This window comes from Egretta garzetta, unplaced genomic scaffold (assembly GCF_000687185.1).
Source record: "Egretta garzetta isolate BGI_Z169 unplaced genomic scaffold, ASM68718v1 scaffold230, whole genome shotgun sequence".
NCBI lineage: Eukaryota > Metazoa > Chordata > Aves > Pelecaniformes > Ardeidae > Egretta > Egretta garzetta.
In genome coordinates this window covers 1746342-1752341 of record NW_009258281.1, presented here as the reverse complement: position 1 = coordinate 1752341, position 6000 = coordinate 1746342, and positions in this window count along the sequence as shown.

Sequence of the window (6000 nt, the reverse complement as noted above, 5' to 3'; positions counted from 1 at the left end):
CAGCCGATGGCTCCGTGCACGCCTGCGCCCTGGCCGCACCTGAGCCGTCAGGGTGCTGTGCGGGACCACCCTGCCCCGGGGCTTTCACCCGCAACACGTCTGGAGCACGGTCATGGCTTTTTTATTGGGGAGGGGAGAAGAACTGGGACATAACCACTCACACTGCCTAACGGCTTACAAATCTCCCCTTAGAGCCCCTCTCTGCCCAGGTCCACAAAGCTCTCTCTCAAAATTAAATAATAAAAAAAGAAAAAAAAAGCAGCTCTGACTCCTCACGTTTCCTGATCGGGATGATGTCCTCAGATTTCCCCCTCACACCCCTTCCTGGCTTGTCGGCACAGACCCCAGCTGGAGGAGGCCTTGGGTGGAAGCCCCTCTGCAGCCTGGCTCTGGGTAGGAGACGAGCTGGGCTGCAGTTCAACCAAAAGTCCCATCGGGTCCCACAACCGTCAGCCAGAGCTGAACACCCAGAAGCTTCCGCCGAAGGGTGATCTGCATCGCCCAAACCTACAGGCAGATCCCAGCCACCACTGCAGTCCCACTGACAACAGCCTTGCCCGTCAGTGACTTCCCCAAGAGCCATGAGCCCACCAGCACGAAGACGTACTAATCCAGCAACAGTAAAGGGACAGGACCTTGTGCTAAAATAAAATTAAACCAAAGATGGAGACACGTGATTTTTTGGACATTCTAGAGTGGTGCTTCTAACGACAGAGTTTTATTTCTGTTATTTATTCCCAGTTTGAAACCCCATTTGTCACAGTGACCTTTTCTACCCGTGTAACGCTTAGCAAGAGCCAGAGAATAAAAAAAGAGAGGGAATCTTGCAAACACAGCGACGCTGCATGGAGGCCGCCCTGTGGGACGACTGCAGCTCTGTGCGCGTGATGGACCGTGAATATCATGGCCAACCAACCCTACCCCGCACAGCCTTGGCTTTCTAAAACAAAAATTTGAATCTGAACCCAAGGTTTTCTGTAACAGTAGACGAGCGCTTCGTCAGCAGCAGAGGTCTAAGATCCGTGGGAATGAGAACATTGCAAGTGACAGAGCTAGCAATGCACGGGTGCACAGTCCTCATGCAAGCAGCAACACCTTTAAAAAAATAGTTGCCGAAGGGAACTCGGGGCAATGCTGTCCGCTCTGAGGTGCTCTTTAAGAGCCAAAGAGGTGACTGATGACCAAGGCCTGGTGCTGGTTCATGCTAAAGCCTCTGCTCCACCAGTCTCCCTTCCAAGCAGGTAAATCCCTACCTGAGCTCAATAGCTCTGAAACATGGTTGGGAAATCCGGGTGGCAGCCCCCATATGCCGGTTGTGCAAAGTGAGGGAAAAATCCATCCTGACAAGTGAGCACTGCCCCAGCTGTAAGCTCCTGGGGCATTTATGTCGCTCCCACCCCCTCCTCCCAAAAGGCTCGGCAGAGGGAGGGTGTGAGGGTCTGTGTGTGCGCGCAGGTGGGTGCTGCAGTGGCTGCCACCCCTTCCATAAAGAGACACCTGCCCAGGGTGCGCGGGGCTCCTGGGAGGAGGGAGGCTGAGGCAGACGCCCTCAGTTATCCTCGGGAATTACACAACCCAACAGCCTAATTCTGACATGTGCCAAAGTCTCCTCACCTCCCGGGCAGTACAACAGAGCCCAAATAAACCCTTTGTGCCTTTAGCTGCCACCGTGATGCAGGACACCTACACATGCACCCCATCAGAAAAAAAAAAGTTTTTTTTTCTTTAATATCTGAGTTTCCCAAAAAACCGCCAACCCCAAGCTGTATTTCTAGGCTGGCTGACCTCACACCTTGTACTTTTTACCCGTACTGCCCAGCCCTACCCAGAGCTGTGGAAAGATTTGGTCCACAGAGAGTCAGGGCCAAGCTGGTCTTCGAGAGTTGCCATTTTCTTTTGCTTTTTGGTGGGGACTAGTGGTGGCTGAGGGCGGGGGGAGGCACCGCCCTGTAACTCCCTCTCAAACCTCTAGTGCAAGCAGGTATCGGATCGGTGGCGCGCGTACAGGCTGCCCTGCCCCAGCGCCGCATCTGCACGGGTGCCCTTCACACGCAGCCTCTGGGCTTACCAGCTGTGGGACAGGAAGGGAAAGGTATTTCCCACTAACCCAGTAAATAAATGGAATGAGATCTCACATACAACTCCTGCAGTCAGGCAACGCACCTTCTACCAGGTGGTACAACCAGGGTTAACCCAACCTTCCTCCATACAAAGGAAAAGATTTCTGGGCTGAGCTTAAGGTACCTGAAACAGACCCACACGGTGTCTCCCACTGCTGAGACACGCTCAGATTTATTTCCATCGCTTGCTACCTGTGAGAGGTGACCTGTTGAGAAGGAAGTTTTAAATACTCTGCTACATCTGAGCAAATGGCCATGTAAGAATCCCTCCTGGCTACTTGAAAAGAGCTGAAGAAGAAACTTAAAAGTAGTTGGCATCAGTCAATTATGATACAGCAAGTCAATCAGACCCAGCACCAACATCTGTTTGAAATAACCCTCAGGTAGACAATAACTTCTAAGAGAAGTGTCACGGAAAGAGACGAGGAAAAAATAAGCTGCTGTTTGCTTTCATTTGGCATGCTGCTCTGTGCCCTGGACAATGGCTGATAGGCCCTCGGGTACCTGCTCTTGCAAAGTCAGTCACTGCTCTTCCGTCGCACGGACTATGATAAGGGAAAGGAAAACATTTACAAATGGGAGACCCCACTATGAAAATCCATTAAAACTGACAGTGCTGCGTACAGATACCATTGCAGAACCAGAGAATTAATTACAGCCAGACAAAAAAACTTGTGCTGAGGCTCTCACCTACTGCCTTGTGCCTGCGTGTGCAAATACCTGCTTTTCCCCCAAATCTCTCAGTATTCATTAAACCCCCTGACCCTCACCTTTCACAACGTGATGAGTTGAATGGTTGCCGTGATTTTGCCCGACTTCTTTCACCAAGCCAGCAGCTATACCACCCCCCCCCCCCGAAGGCAAATACGCGAGCGAGGGCCAGCCAGGTATTTCTGCTGATCAGATTAAAGCAGCCAAACAGTTCTGCTCTCAGTTTTGCTTTTTTAACCATAGCGAAACTTTCTTTGGCAAAGAGACAAAAACCTGCCGAAGTAGCTCAGGGGCACTGCTCTGCCAGAGGAACGGTGCACGTGTGCGGGCTGTGTTCGCGGAGCTGCTGTTCTTACCGGGGAAAAGGAACTGGCTCACCAGACGCTCAGGGCCACCCAGGCCCATACACTGCAACGCCGGTCAACTGCTGGCACAGCAGGAAATGTAAGGGCCCTTTTTGGCAACTGCAACTCAAACCAGAAGCTCAGAAGAAAAAAAAAAAAAAATGCCCATTTGCGAAGCTGCAGTCTGTTGAGTTTTCCCTCATCCCAAATGACTGTGTCCATTAACCCTCTGTTGCCCGCTGCTACTCAAGACACAGCTAGCGCGGCTCGGGGCGGCTCGCCCTGGCTGCGTGTTAGAGCCCCGGCATACGGTCGCTGCCGCCCTGGCCCTCAGGCTGCCTTGCTTCAAGGAGCCTCTGCATTTCCATGCTACATGATGTATTCTATCACACCCACAGTCAACAATTAAAATGAATAAATAATTCAAGTTTTGTAAGAAATAAAATGTTAAATTGTTAAAAAACACGATTATTTACATTTTGATTATTCAACGGGCTTGTTTCCAACACCACTACTACTTAATTACCAGAGAAGCAAACAGGCCTCACCTTCTATTAGCAGCTACATCCCAGCACCACCCCACCCGGGTCTGGAGGTGTGCACGCTTCTGCCCCAGCAGCCTTGGAACGCACCTCTTTGAATTCAAACACGTAAGCTGCACCCAGATTTTATTTTATTTTTTCTCCATTAGGAGTTACTTTGTTACAAGACTTGTTCAGGGACAAATCAACCTCTTTCTACACAACCCGAGCTGTTTCTGCATCGAAACAGGACATCCACAGCCCTGTGCTGGCCTTTGGCCCCAGGCAGCTTGGCAACCGCATCCCAACCTGGCAGACCTTTGCCCGTGCTTCAGACAACAGACACCCTGTGAGCACTACCCCTGGCAAACCTTCCCTGGAGCGGCGTCTCCAGGACCTCATGCCACCCCTCTGCACCACCAGCCCCAGCCCAATGCCTGCCTCTGTCTCCTGCCAAGATCACGAGGAGTTATGGGAGGGCACCAGGAAGAGGCAAGGCCTCTCAGATGTACGGGGTTTGTGTAACCCGTGTCTATCCTGCTCTAGTGGTCTGCCGGTCATTTTGTTCTGCCACCACACACCACCTTGGCACCACTTGACCCAACATCTCCTTTTAATAGCTTCAAAGGTCTGTACTTATTCTCGCTTTTTCCAGACTCTTCAGCTGTGTACTTAGTTTACAGGTTTAATATCCACTCTGCAGCTGTTTCAAGCTGACCTGAACGCACCTGATGCAGAAACAGGCTGTTGGCAGAAACAACCTTGACCTAGTGATCACATACAATTTGTTTCCTATCTACAAGCATAGCGACCAACCTAGGTTTGAAATCTCTTCATACCTTTGTCAAGCTGGCCCTCAGCCACCAAGATTTGGGTAACTATTTCTTGTTTCTTACTCCTTCCTCTGCTTCTCTACGATTAAAGGTGGCAAGCTCTTGAGATGGGAAGAATTTGGAGGAGCTTGATGCCATTTCCAGACCACTGGTTGTTGCTGGTTTTGTTGACAGGTGAGATCTCAACTTTAACAGTACTGAAGTGCATAAACTGAAAAACTGTTGTATCACCTAAGATTGCCATCCACCAGGTATTGTTTCTTGCCCTTTAAAAGCCTTGATGAATAGAGACATAGGCAGAGCTTCAAAGGTACTTAATAGTTCCTTAAGATTTTTGGTGGGAACTAAGTACGCAAATGCTCTTACACACACGGGTCTTGGTGTGTCAGGAGCAAGCCATTGGTGCCTCTGGCCCTTACACCTCCCTTCCCAGCTCCTTCTGCCTCAGGTTGCTAAAAACGTCCAGAACACTGGCTGAAAGGTATTTCCGAAGAGGAGCAGGCCGGGGGGGGTGGGGTGGAGGTGTCTACCTAAAAACTGAGGTTGCTGAAAGCAGAACTAAGTGCAAGGAGACTGACGCATACTTATTTACATTTTTGATGGACAGCTCTGCGAGTCATGCACGTTTTGACTTCTCAAGCCTCATATGCACCGTCTTCCGTGCCAGAGTAATCCTCCTTTTAGAAAAAAGTATTCCGTACTGTGCTGCAAGCCAGAGCAAGACATTTGCCTCCTCCGACCCCTTTCAGGGCTTGCTCTGCTGTCGTTCATGTGGCAGCAGTAAGAGTTGGTTGCTCTGCCACTGTATTCTCTGAAGCAGTCAAGGCAATGGCCTCTCAGAACTGATAGACATTGTTCCAAAGACTTGGTTTGCTTCATTTTGGCATTCCCACAGTCATTCTTTACAGAGAATTCATTTTTTTTTCATTTAAAATTATTATTTTGTATTTTGCTGGTCACTTCCATATTGCTTCATTCAAAATCCAGAAAACAGTTCAAATAAAATCAGAACTTAAGTGCAAACTAACTTTCCAGTGAACTGCTATGTGCGTTTTCTCCAGTCCAGTGTCTGTCTTCCAGTTTAAAGGACCCTTCCCACCACCACCCCACAGAACACCAGCAGCCTTCATGACCCATATCAAAGCCTCCAGTTCTCCATCTTGTCCTCAATGTTGCCTGACAGCATCCCCAACTCCCTTCGTGGTCACGAAGAAGAAAAAGAGGGAAGAATTTGTGTGGGTCTTTTTATGCATCTATAGCCAGCAGGTATAAAACAGGAAAGCAAAGCTTTTCGCATACAAATCTTGGTTTCTTGGCCTTTTAGCTTCAAAAAGAACATGTTGGAAGTGTGATTTTGTTACTCTCTTCTGAAAGGGTTTTTGTGTTTAAAGTGTTTGTCATGTTGGCACATATACAAAAATGGTCGTGTCATGTACCAGTTCTGAGCTGGAGTCTCTGCGGTTAGGAATTG